The sequence below is a fragment of the Pteropus alecto genome, unplaced genomic scaffold, assembly GCF_000325575.1.
Source record: "Pteropus alecto unplaced genomic scaffold, ASM32557v1 scaffold94, whole genome shotgun sequence".
Classification (NCBI taxonomy): Eukaryota; Metazoa; Chordata; class Mammalia; order Chiroptera; family Pteropodidae; genus Pteropus; species Pteropus alecto.
Window position 1 is genome coordinate 4892266 of NW_006437736.1, and position 13519 is coordinate 4905784.

A 13519-nucleotide genomic window follows, 5' to 3' on the forward strand; every position below is an offset into this window, starting at 1 on the left:
ATTTCCATCCCATTCCTTCTTTTTCATGCTATTCTAGGCCTTTATCTAAGTTGGGCTCTTCACTGTGTTTAACATCTTTGTTCTAATAATTTTGCTTCATATATATGTTTGGTTCCGTTTCTTTGCGAGATAATTGTACTCCTTAACTTGTACTCTCCAGGTGTCTTATTTTGGCCTGAGTGCATAGTCCCTCAAGGGTATCTGTTATGCTACCTAAGAAAGGGCTGAAGGTTGAACCCTAGTGTATCAGCCAGGGTATCAGCTCCTAGGAAAGAGAATGAGACAAGCCCTAGGATGGAGCTTCTGATCGCTCACTCCTTAGTCTTGCCCAGCAAAACATTCTTCTGGCCAAGACTTCACCTTTATGCCTTCAAGGGCAAACAACGTTGGGAGGAGTTTGGGAGAAATGAACATCCGTAGAAAGTCAATCACCCACTTACTTTCCTCAACTCTTCGCCCCAACAGAGCCTTTGTTCTGTCGTAATTTACACCTGCATCATGACTGTCTCCACAGTTGCAGGGGACACAATGATCGTCCCGAACCAATGGTGGAGGAAGACAAGGACAGGGACTGAGCCAGTTTTATCTAATTTATCTGAGCATATGCCCCTCTGCCCCAGGCTACAGCCACTTCCAACCCTACTCACGTCCTCTTACCCCCACCTTTTCGCACCCCAAAACCATAGCTCGAAGCAGCTTTCCACCTCCCCAGAGCTTTCTCCTAGTGTCTTGATGTTTGTATGTTGAGTTGGTTGGTTGCTATTGCTTTGTTTTACTTTTCGTTTTTTATTTCCTGTATTTCATTCTTTCCTCTATAACTTTTCCGGAATTGATTGGGGGTTGGGTTACAGGTGGAGCTCGGAGCTCATGCTAATTCGCCATCTTGGGAGGATATGGAAATCTCCTATAGAACTTTATATATACAATAAGACCCTACTTCTTGAATGACTTCAGAGAGTGTCAATCAGAAAAGATGGCTAAAGCCGGGAATTATTTTTTTAATGATGCATACATACCCTGAGTATTTTGACTTAAGAACAAAAAAACACACATCGATTTCTGAAATATTCTGCTATTGCTATTGAGAAGCAACCAGTTCATTTTTTTCTTCTCCTTTTTTTTTTTTTTTTTTTTAATAAAGAACAAAAAAAGAAAAAAGAAAAAGAAAGGAAAATACTGTAATGTGATGTTTGGGCCAAGGATTTTTCTTTGAATATTGATCTACTGATTGCAGTTCTACTTTATTATTCTGGCATAAATCACATTCATTTTACACTATCTAAGATACCCTATTTTTTCTTTAAAATGGAATAAGAACCTAAAGATGCTTATAGAGAAATTCAATTTCAGAATCATTCTAAACTTCGGATGCATTTTTGAATCCCACAACTATTGTGACAGTAGTATTTTTAAGCGTCGCACTTTATTGTAGTCTAGCTTTTATTTTAAAAAAAAAAACCTTTTTCTGCACTCACGTTTCATCAACTTTTAACATTTTAAAACATATTTTATTGGTAATTTAATTGCTTTAAATATAACTGGCTGAATACGTTTGGAAACAAATACAATTCCCTCTTGCTAAGAACACAGTGACGGGAGAAAAAGCATTGGGTTCTGAAGACTAACTAGGCCAACAGCTGTGACTACTTAGTGCAACTCAGGCATCGGTCAGCAAATGAGAGAGACAGAAAGGGAAGTGTGGACTTACTCACACCTGCCAGCCCCTCTGGCAAGAGTGCTAAATGGACATTAGCTAGGAGAGAGTCTAGGTACCCCTAGCAAGGTGTTAATAGGTTAATCAGTTAATAGGTTAGAGATCTCTATTCAAGACAGCCATGCCTATAATTTAAATACTTACCCCCTACTACGATTCAAGTACTTCTTTCTGGGCGTGGGGGGGGGGAAATGGTATACTAGGTGACTATCTTCTAGAAACAACTTATGTCAAACATCAGGGGCTGTTCCTGGGTGAGCACCAAAAGCCAAGTTCATCTCCTTCACGATGACACCGAGTCTACTCTTTCCACGCTGATCCTGCAGATTCCCATCTATTAAGACAGAATTCTCACCCTGGTTACTCAAGTAACACAATGCTGCTGCTAAACTACACTGGACACAGTTGCTTCCTTGCTGAGAGCAGGCCTCAACGGAGGGAGCCTGGAGAGCAGCCTTCCCTTCTGAGAGGCAGTGATAAGAACATAGGTTCCATGGTAGGTTAATGGGATGTTGGCAGGCCCTTCTCCATGGGCCTCTCACAGTGGACCCATGCCAGAGTAACCGCAGCCTCGAACCACGTCCAGCCCCTCGCCCGTGGGCTGTGAGCACTGAAGCGGGTTGTACAGTGTGGGGAGAAAAAAAAAAAGAACATGGATTCCAACTCCAGGTGTGCTGCTTACCAGATGTGTGATCCTCACAAGGTGCACAGCCTCTCTGAGCATTAATGTCTTCATATTAAACGACGGTTTATTTATTCAACAAATGTTAACTGCCTGCTACCTGTCAGGCACTGCGTTAGCTCCAGGCATCCATAATGAACATTGATCGTCCCTGCCATTGCTGAGCTTACGTCCTCAGAGGGGAGACATGTGTGATTCTGGATCGAGGCAAGTGCTCTAAGAGAAAGTTAGAGTATTACACAAGAGTATGGGAGAGACCAATGGAGTCTGAAGTGGTCATGGGTAATAATGACATTTACCTCAGAGATTCTCGTGAGGACTAGATGAGAGTGAGAGCCTGAACAGTGCCTGGCTCAAACCCAGAGCTTCGTAAACAGTCTACTTCTGTTATTCAGCCCAGGAAGACGTCAGCCTTAGGGGGCTGACATGTGTACAAACGTCACGTTTCCCATTTGACATGCCATTTCTGTCCCGTGTTTCTGTGATTCATTCTATCTCAGAGCCAGCTAGGGGTAGGAAACCAGCTCCTCTCACAGAGAAAATGGAGAGGACAGCAGAGAGGTTGATTGTGTTTCAGGGGAGCCAATAAAGGAAGGTTTTAGAAAAATCCTGCTACTGCGAATGAGAGGAAACCAGTCCACTTTCTTTTATATCATTAAAAAAGGAGGAAAGAAAAAAGGAAGGAAGGAAGAAGGAAGGAAGGAAGGAAGGAAGGAAGGCAGGAAGGAAAGGAAGGATGGAAGGAAGGAAGGAAGGAAGGAAGGAAGGAAGGAAGGAAGGAAGGAAATGGAAAACTAATACTGAATAAATGGGCATGTATGTCCTTAACCAAAGAACTCTTGGTGAGAAGAGCTCTTTGAGCAACTTGAGTAAGAATATAAATGGAAAGATCTCAATCATCTCCATTTACAGCCTTTCCAAAGTTACTCTGGCCATTTCACCCTGCCTCAGGGTCCAATGAATCTATGTATTCTCCAGAAAGGGACCTCTTCCCTGGCTTTGCAGCCCAGGTAGTTAGTTGAGGGAAAAAAGTGGTTGTGGGGGGTGGGGAGGGTGGAGACTAACATTCCCTTCTCTGTATTTTTCTTCTTTTTCTTTTTCCTAATCTAGAGGAGATTATTTGAACTGCAAAATTTCAAGGCTAGGAGAGCTCCAAGAGATCATCCAATTTAGCCATTTTCAAATAATTTATAGCAAGAGAACACTTCTGTCAAGTGAAATTTTATCCAAAATCTTAATGCAGAAAATGAAGACATAAAGTAATATTTTTCATATAAATGTATTATTTTAATTTCAAGTTATCTGTTGATGAGTTTGCCTGAGCTTCCTTTGATGGATCCAACAAATTACACTGTTGAATTCTGCATAATATTAGCAGATCTTAGCAGATTATGAATTCTGCATAATATTAGTCCCATATTAGCGTCAATACCTGATTGTTGTTGTTGCTGCTATACACTTGCAAGAAAATTCTGATTTTCACAATCAGGCAATTTGCCAGTAATTACAAATTGCCGCTAATCTTTTATGTTGCAAATGAGATAAACTCAATTTAACTTACATTAAGGGGGTGGGGTTAGGGAGTAGAGAAGAGCATTTATCAGCTCACATGAAGAAAAGTCAAGGGCTTCAGGTGCTGAGGCCGTGGCAATCTCTCCATCTCGCCCCTCCCCACCTCCCAGCCCTGATCTCCCTAACGTGGCCTTACTCTCAGACAGCCTCCCTGTACTGGAGCGAAGGATGGCCCCAGAAGCTCTAGCTTACATTACAGTTAAAGCTCATCATCCTAGAGGAAAAAGAATGCTCTTCGTCTCCCTAAAATCTGGAGAAAATTCCAGAGAAGATACTGATGGAGCAGTCTTAGGACATGTGACCTTCTCAGGAGGAAAGACTTCAGGTAAGGAAATGGGAACTCTAACAACTAACAATCACTCACATTTCTTAATTATTAAGTATTGCCTTGGTGGGGGGACGGAAGGGATGGATTCATGAACAAGTCCTCATCTAATTTAGATTTTCCCTCTTTTGAAAAACCAGAACACTTTTCAAATATATCTTGAAACATTCCATGACATTTCTAATTATTAGACATCTCAATTCCTGTTCTGTTAGATATTCATGAAAAACTTAAAAACTACCTAATTTGTTTTGAATGTTGAGTCTAAAATGTAATCTTCCGATTACTTAAGGAAGCTTTAGCTATCCCGTAGGCACAGAAATGTGAGCCCCACATTGCCATATTGAAACCATTCTGCTTACTAAACTCAGAACTGTAACAAAAACTTAAATACAGAAATGATCTATGACATTATATTGTCACAACTCAGCATGTTTTACGTTCTACTGTTACTACCCAGCTGATCTATTAAGTTATGACAGAGCCTCACCCAGCCTGTACTTGGGAATGGCCTGCACATGTGTGAAAAGAATTTATACATTTGTACGGTTTTAGGCAAGTAGATGAGTGCTGGCCTAAATGGTTTCTAAATATTAGTCTAACACCCTAGCCCCATACGTCAACGAGATTTCCACAAGAATTTTAAGTACATGCAGAGCTCTGGTCCAAAGTCTGCATAAACCATACAACATACATTAAAAAGCAAAATGGTGGTGTTCCCAATTTACTACATTGTGGTATATAATACATTTGAGTCTATTGATTTTATAGTTCTTTTTAATCAATTGTATTGAGGTATAATTAACATGCAGTAAAATGTGCCCATTTTAAGAGTATACTTCAGTGAGCTTTCTAGATAATTAAAAATTTATTTTTTAAATGATATTCTAGATGATAATCTTCCCTGGGATTAATGTGATCAGGTATTTTTAAATACATGAAGTTATAAGAATTAGAACAGTTTTGTACTGGAGCAACCTGTTAGTTTGCTAGGGCTGCCTTAACACAGTGCCACACCAGGTAAATATTTATCATCTCAGTCCTGGAGGCTAGAAGTCTGAAATTAGCTGCTGGGAGGGCCATGCTCCCTCAAAAGCTTGTTGGAAAAGGATCCTTCCTTGCCTCTTCCTGGCTTCTAATGGTTTGTGGGCAATCTTTGCCATTCCTGGCTTATAGATGCATTCAATCTTCTTTACTGTGTAGCTGTCTTCCTTCTATTCATGTGTCTATGTCTGAATTTTCCCTTTTTATAAGAATACCAGTTATATCGGATTAAGACCCACCCTAATGACCTAATTTTAACTTGACTACCTCTGGAAAACCCTATTTCTAAATAAATAAAGTCACATTCTGAGGTACTGGGGGTTAGGACATCAACATCATCTTGGTGGGGGGGGCGGTGCACAATTCAACCAATAACCACTGTGAATAAAAGATGGCGTAGAATTTTATCAGAAATTGACCCAAACACATGAAAAAAAAAAAAAAGAATATGATAAATGTGGCCTTCCAAACAAGTTGAGAAAAGATGATTACTCCATACATGGTATCTGACCAACCGGATAGCCCTCTGTAGTAGCAATAATCAACATCATCTTGGTGGGGGGGTGGTGCACAATTCAACCAATAACCACTGTGAATAAAAGATGGCGTAGAATTTTATCAGAAATTGACCCAAACACATGAAAAAAAAAAAAAAGAATATGATAAATGTGGCCTTCCAAACAAGTTGAGAAAAGATGATTACTCCATACATGGTATCTGACCAACCGGATAGCCCTCTGTAGTAGCAATAACTAAGTTGTATCCTTCACACCTTGGCCCTGATCACTTTCCAGGACCTGGTTCTAGTCCTTGGAGAGGCCTCACTGTCCCGGGGTTCCATAAAATACTTCAGTATCCTTTCAAATAAATTTACATTTTTATAAGGACTGGCTTGAGTGGGTTTCTGTAGCTTACAATCATTTCAGAGGCCAATGGCCTCATAACTGGAGATTCCTTGTCACAGTGAGAAGTTTACATGTTCTTTATAAAACAACAACAACAACAACAACTATCTTCTCTGTCACCCTGCCTCCTTCCCAATTACATCTGGTTTCTCGCCTCTGGAAGGAGGCTACTGGAAGTCAATCGGTTCCTTTGGCATCATCCATCATTCTGGGCCGCCTAGGAGAAGTGATCGGTCAGAGCAGAAGCTGTCCTTCGAGGGCCACTAGGAAGTCTGCAAAGCCACCGAACATCGCAATCTTTTAAAACCCAGACATCAAAGTATTTGGATGGCATCCAGAGTTTCCCACTTCCCTGCGACCTCTTTCCAGAAAAGAATCAAATTGTGGGCAAGAGGGGAAACCACCTTAATTGGACCACCAATTCCCAAAACTGCTATTGGTCCTTACTCCAGAAAGGGGGCTCCTTGGAAGCTGGCGTGTTCAAATATTTTTCTGAAAGTTGGTGAACTGGCGGGCAGTGCTAAAACCAGACAAAGCATACTTGAAGCCAGAGGCTCTCTCTCTTCCAGGTTTCCTCTTACATTGCCTGGTTTTGCTTTTCAAATGGTTAACAATAGCTCCCATTTACTGGGCCTTATAATGTGCCTTGCATGTGTACAAAAAGACTCACATGATTACATTATTGAATTCTCATAATATCCCCATAAGATAGGTTCTATTCCTGTTCCCGTTTTACAAATGAGGAAACCGAGGCTCAGAAAAGTTTAGTAAATTGCCCATGCGCACAAATTTGGGGAATGACCGAGCTCAGATCTGAACCCAGGCTTGTCTGACTCGAGCCTGTGCTCTTAACTACTACTCTGGGAATCTCAAACCAAAATGTCTAAGGTCGATGGGTGAAAACAGAAATGAGTGGCACAGATCAGGGGTAAGACATGGGGAGCGCTAGGCAGAATGGTGAGCTGGAGAGCCAGCATTCCATCTCAAGGAGGCACCAGCCCCTGCAGCAACAGCCAGTCATAGTTCTGCAGAAACGTGACCCAGTGTGGCCAGACTTTCCATTTTCAAAGAGAAGCTTGAAATCTGGATTTTATATGAAATCTCCCAACTTTTAAATGTTGGGAACCGATTCAAACATTTTTAGAAAAACACTTTGCCGGCAAAAAAATTGGCATCTGCAGTCCATTGTCGGGCAGGAACTCTTGCTCCCCACTCCTCATGTTTCCTGTGGGAGGAACTTTAGCTAGACTTGCCCCACGCTCCTGTCTTTCTCCTCTGATTGGTGAGTTTGGAGAAAGAACTGGCTGTGCTCAGCTAATGTCCTTACCGCTCTGGAGCCAGCCTGCCCGGCCCATGGAAAGTGCTTTATAGGCTAGGTGGGAAAGTCCACCTATCCAGAGATGAGGCACCCACAAACCCACTTCCTTGCAAGTGGAAATCCATGTTCTCCAAACTGTCTTACTGGTGTATTAACTTCTCGTGGCTGTTGTAACATAGTACCATAAAATGGGTGGCTTAAACCAGTAGTAATGTATTCTCTCATAGTGCTGGAGGTTTGACACCCAAAATTAAGGTTTAAACGGGGCTATACTTCTTCTGAAGGTTTTAGGAGAGAACCCTTCCTTGCCTCTTCTAGCTTCTGGTGCCTTCCAGCAATCTTTGGCATCCCTTGGCTTACACCTGCGTCACTCCAATCTCTGCCTCTGTCTTCACATGGCATTCTCCCTGTGTGTGTCTGTGTCACTGTTTTCTCGTCTAAGGATGCCAGTCATATTGGGTTTAGGGCTCACTTAATCCTGTGTGACTTCATCTGAATTAATTACATCTGCAAAGACCCCACTGTTCGTATTTCCGCTTTACAAATTAGGAAACTGAGACAAAGAGACAAAACTGAGACAAAATTGCTCAAGATACACAAGTAATAAGTATGAATAATAATAATTATATAGTAATAATCCAGGATATAAACTCCCTGGTATTGTGAATAAACTGCTGAAGAATTTTGGATTCCATGAATATATTAAAGAAATTACTCCCACTAGCGACAAAGAAAGAAAAATAAAGCTGCTATTAGAAGCTAGTTCCACTAGAGGACAGTAGACGCACACATTACATAGGCACGATGCTAGTCCATAGAATTTTCTTTTAAGATGTTAAACACTGAAAGTTTTATTGCATATTTTATGCCGTTTGTTAAAGAAGATCTTAATCCATACTACTTTCCTATTTCCTATTACCTTAAAATGTAGAAGATTGCTGTGAGGATTAAACATATGTAAAAGTGTCTGGTAAACTGTCAAGGACTTGTGTCTGTGTCCAGAAAGGACTTCATTCCCTCGACAGTCAATAAACAGCTATTATTCCCTCCTGTGAGCCTGACACTGCAGCATTGCTGGGGGTCAGGGTGCACCAGGCATGATGTTCACTGAACAACAAGAGACGAGGACCCACCACACCACTGTACTATACTCGGCTCCCCCTTATTCTGCGTGAAAAGGTCAGAGCGTTGATCCAGGCACAAGACGGTGATGACTTGGTCTAGGGTGCTGGCGACAGAGAGAAAAAGAAGTGGATCAGTTCAGTACATATTTGGAGAAATTAAATAAAACTGAATTTGGAAAACAGTGTGAAGAGTGCTGTACTAGAGTCGATATGCCAAGTGATATAGGAGGGCAGGAGAAGGAATGACCGATGCTGCCTGGAGGTGACACTGGAATTCAGCTTTAAGATGAAAAAGAGCTTGCAAGGGAGATGGAGAGAAATGGAAAAATGTCTCAAGAAGAAATGTTCTGGACAAAGGTTCCAGAGCATGGAAGGTCCCTTGCCTTTGGGGAATAACAAGAAGATACCCAGGAAGGCTTGTGGAATGAGCTGGAGAAGGGAGAGAGATCTATCCCCCCTCACTCCCAAGTAAGAATATTAAACACTCAAGACAGGCGGGAGAATAATGTTCCCCTAAGGGACATAAAACCTCCTTCGATCACTCCCTCTCAATACACCACCCTCATGTTTAGCATTAGAAAATCTCGAGTTATGAAATCTATTCTTTAGCTCCAAATGGAATATACATCAGTTGAAAATATACCCAAGCCGAAAATTATAATAGACCTAAGTAAGATCTTTTTAATAGACTATCTGCATAAAACGACATCAGTATCTCTAGACTCTCTTCTCGTTTCCTACTGGCTTTGTTCCTATGGGAATCTGTGCTTGCGAGAATATAGTTACCCTAACAAATTCCTCCTGTATGGCACTTTTAATACAGTACCTCATTTGGGGGTCTCTTCGTGTGGCTTCTAGGACACCAAACGGTCCTGGTTTTCCTTCCCCCCTCTCTCTCTGCCTCTTTCTCTCTGGCTACTCCTAATCACTCTCCTTTACTGGTCCTTCCTCATCTTCTGGACTCCAAACACTGAGTAGCCAGGACTTAGCCCTTCAACTTCTTCACCATTTACTCACTCTGCGGATGATCCCATCACCCTATCTGTAAATACCATCTGCACGCCTAACTTTATATAGACATACCAAACTTACGTCTCCAGCTCTGACCTCCCTCCCAATAACTTCCTATTCTATGTCTCACTTGGAAGGTGAAGAGGCATCTCAGAGTTAATGTATCTAATCACCGGATTATCCCTCAAACCTGATCCTCTCATAGCCTTTTTCTTTTCAGCAAATGGCAACTCCATTCTCCCAGTTTCTCAGCCAATATCCTTGTAGTACTCCTTAATTCTTCTTTTTTACCCCATATCTGATCCATTTGCAAATTCTACTCACTCTATCTTCAAAATATATCCGTAATCTGACCACTTCTAATGCTATCACCCCGTTTCAAACTATCATCTCTCTCCTAGATTATTGCAACCACCTCCCAAATGATGTCCCTGCTTTCATCCTCCATACTACAGCCAGTAATCCCATTTAAACTTAGATCACATGACTCCTCTACTCCAAACTATCCGAGTGCTTCCCACTTCACAGAGTGAAAGTCAACTGTCTACACACAGGCAACAAAAAGAAAAATAGACACACGGGATTGCATCAAACTAAAAAGCTTCTGCACAGAAAAGGAAACAATCATCAGAATGGAGAACCCACAGAATGGGAAAAGTTATTTGCAAACCATACATCTGATAAGGGGTTAATATCTAAAAATATATAGGGAACTCAACGAACACAATAACAAGAAAAATAACCCAATTAAAAATGGGCAAGCAGACTTTCCTAAAATTTCTCAAAGGTTCTCGAACCCCAAATAAGCACCATGTGACCTCAGTATGCCCTGTACCTCTTTCTGAGCAGCTCCAAGCCTGGCACTAGCAGCAGTCAGCCTCAGTTTGCGGCTTGGCCTCTCAAGGCACCTCGAAGCCCAGCACAAGTGGCAGCCATTTGCAGAGTGCTTAGTGATTCTTGCAGGGCACAGGCTGTGGCTGAACCTGGCCTGTGGCAGGGCCCCACTCAGGAGGCCCCAGGGGATTGCACAACTGGTGGCCAGCTTCAGATCAAGCTGGAGCACCACCTGGGGCCACATCCAAGGACAACACACCCAAAGGACAGACTGAGCAGACTGATAAAGTGAATCCTGCTCCGTAATGTCAGCCCCTCACAACCAATCAGCCCAAGGGTCAGTCCCTCCTACTGATGTGCAAACAATTAAGGCTCAATTATAACAGGAGAGCGCACACAACCCACACAAGGGATGCACCTGAGCACCCAGCACAGGTGACCAGGGAAGTCTGTAACGCTGGACATCTACTACATAAGGCCACTCTACTAAGACTAGGAGACATAGCAGCTCCACCTAGAAACAAACACAGGGAAGCAGCCAAAATGGGAAGATAAAAAAAATGTCCCAAATGAAAGAACAGAGCAAAGCACCAGAAAAAGAACTAAACAAAATGGAGACAAGAAATCTACCAGATGCAGAGTTCAAAACATTGGTTATAAGGATACTCAATGAACTAATGGGAAGAGTAGGTGAACTCAGTAAGAACTTTACCAAAGAGCTAGGGAACATATAAACGGAGATAGAAAACATGAAAAAGGACCGGTAGGAAATAAAGAATACAATAACTGAAATGAAGACTACACTAGAGGGAATCAACAGAGTAGAGGAAGCAGAGGATCGAATTAGCGATTTACAAGATAAGGTAGCAGAAAACACTCAATCAAAACAGCAATATGATCCAGCGATCCTACTTCTGGGTAGATATCTGGTGGAAATGAAATCAATATCTCAGAGATATTTTCATTTCTATGTTCACTGCGGCATTATCCATAGTAGCCATAATATGGAAACAATCAAAGTATCCATCAAGGAAGATACATAATAATATACTATATGTAATATATAGTACATATGTAATATTTCATTATTATGAAAAAGGAAATCCTGGCATTCGCAACAATGTAAATGAAACTGGAAGAGATTTTGCTAAGTAAAATAAGCCATAGAAACACAAATACTGTATGGTATCACTTAATGTGTGGAATCTTTAAAAAAAAAAAAAACTCAGGCAAACAGCAGAACTGTGGTTGTCAAGGGCTGGGAAAGTGGGGGGAAATAGGGAGATGTTGGTCAAAAGATACAAAGTTGCAGTTGTGTAGGCTGAATAAGTCTGGAGATGGAATGCACAGCATGGTGACCAGAGATAATAGTGTACTGAATATTGGAAATTGCTGAGAGTGGATCTCAAGTGATCCCATCACACACCAAAAAGGAACTATGTGAGATGATGCATCAATTAGCTTGACAGTAGTAATCACGTCACTGTGTATGTTTATCAAATCATCATGTTGTATATTTTAAATGTATACAATTTTTATTTTAAAATATGTAAATTAATTAAGAGGCCAACAGTCAACAGGAGACTTAATCCTTCTCCAAAATACTCAGGACATTTGTAGAGTCTCAAAGTATCTCCCCCAAAATATTTATGAATGACTGTGGCTTTTAACAAATGTCCAAGAATTCCCTGATACTCTTTTCACCAGGAAGTGGACCTTACTTCTCCTCTCCTTTGAGTGTGTTCTAAACCTACTGACTCACTTATAGGGAACAGAAGATGGGAAAGAAAAACAAGAAACCTCATGGTGGAGAAATCTGACAGATGCTCCCCCCACAACCATGTTGAAATCGAGATCGTGCGATATTATATGAGCTGAGGACAAGGACCACGTCACCTCTGTAGTATTCTTCCCAGTCTAGTCATAAGAAAACATCAGACAAATTCAAATTGAGGGAAATACTGCAAATACCAAGCCGTAGGCTTCCCAAGTGTCAAGGTCACGAAAAGCAAGGAGACAGGATGATCAAATGTAACAATGCAATGGAAGCTCGGATTGGATCCTACAACAGAAAAGCACATTAATGGAAAAACTAATAGAATCCAATTAAAGGCTGTAGGTTAGTTCGTAGCATTACACAAATGCTTAATTTCTTAGTTTTGACAAATGCACTATGTTGATGGAAGATGTTAACATTAGTGGAAGCTGGGTGAGGGTGTACTGGAACTCTGTACTACCTTTGCACTCTTCTGTAAATCTAATATTATTTCAAAATTAAAAGTTTTCCAAAAGTGACTCTGTTATCACTATTGAGATAAATTGCTGATGATCAACCTAAATATTATCGTGGACTTGTGGATATGGGACAGGAATATGTGTATCATATCATTTCTTAGTGATTCTTACCTTCAATATTTTTTATCAGTGTGATGTCTCTATGGTTGTCACAGAGACCTAATATATAAGATAATGCTTTTCTTATGAAAAATTTTGGTTTTTCATGGTAATCTATGTATACACATTGATATATTGTATCTATATATCACAATGCCATGTACGACTTACTTCAAAGTGTTCTTCCGAAAAATAATTAAGAAATCCAGGTAAAGAGGGATAAAAATATTTTAATTGTTGAAAGACATTGGTAAATTGAGTAATTTACATTGAAATATTAGGTGGATATACATGGACATTATCAAATTAAGAACTTTCCAAATATCCCACTAACCATCAGTCACAAGTCCTTCAAAAATAGTATAGAATTCACATGATGAGATGCTGTGATCAATCAAAGGCAGAATGGGAGACCCAATGGCTATAAAGTATTTGTAGTTACAGAGCCTTAGACTAAAGAAAAAAGGAAGTTAATCGAAATGTATACGTGATATGCAAATTTCAGTGATTTATTTTTAAATATTGCAATGTAGTCCATTGTTCCTAATAAAGGAAATTCTGACATTTAAATAAAGCTGAAAACCAAATAGTAAAAA

The 13519-nt window shown here is 40.7% G+C and overlaps 1 non-coding gene across 1 annotated transcript; it reads left to right on the top strand.

The window, feature by feature from the left end:
* Positions 1-2210: 2210 nt before the first annotated feature.
* On the top strand, positions 2211-2344 carry LOC112481965. Its single transcript, XR_003047141.1, has one exon. It is a non-coding gene; the product is annotated as a small nucleolar RNA SNORA42/SNORA80 family (small nucleolar RNA).
* Positions 2345-13519: the final 11175 nt, after the last annotated feature.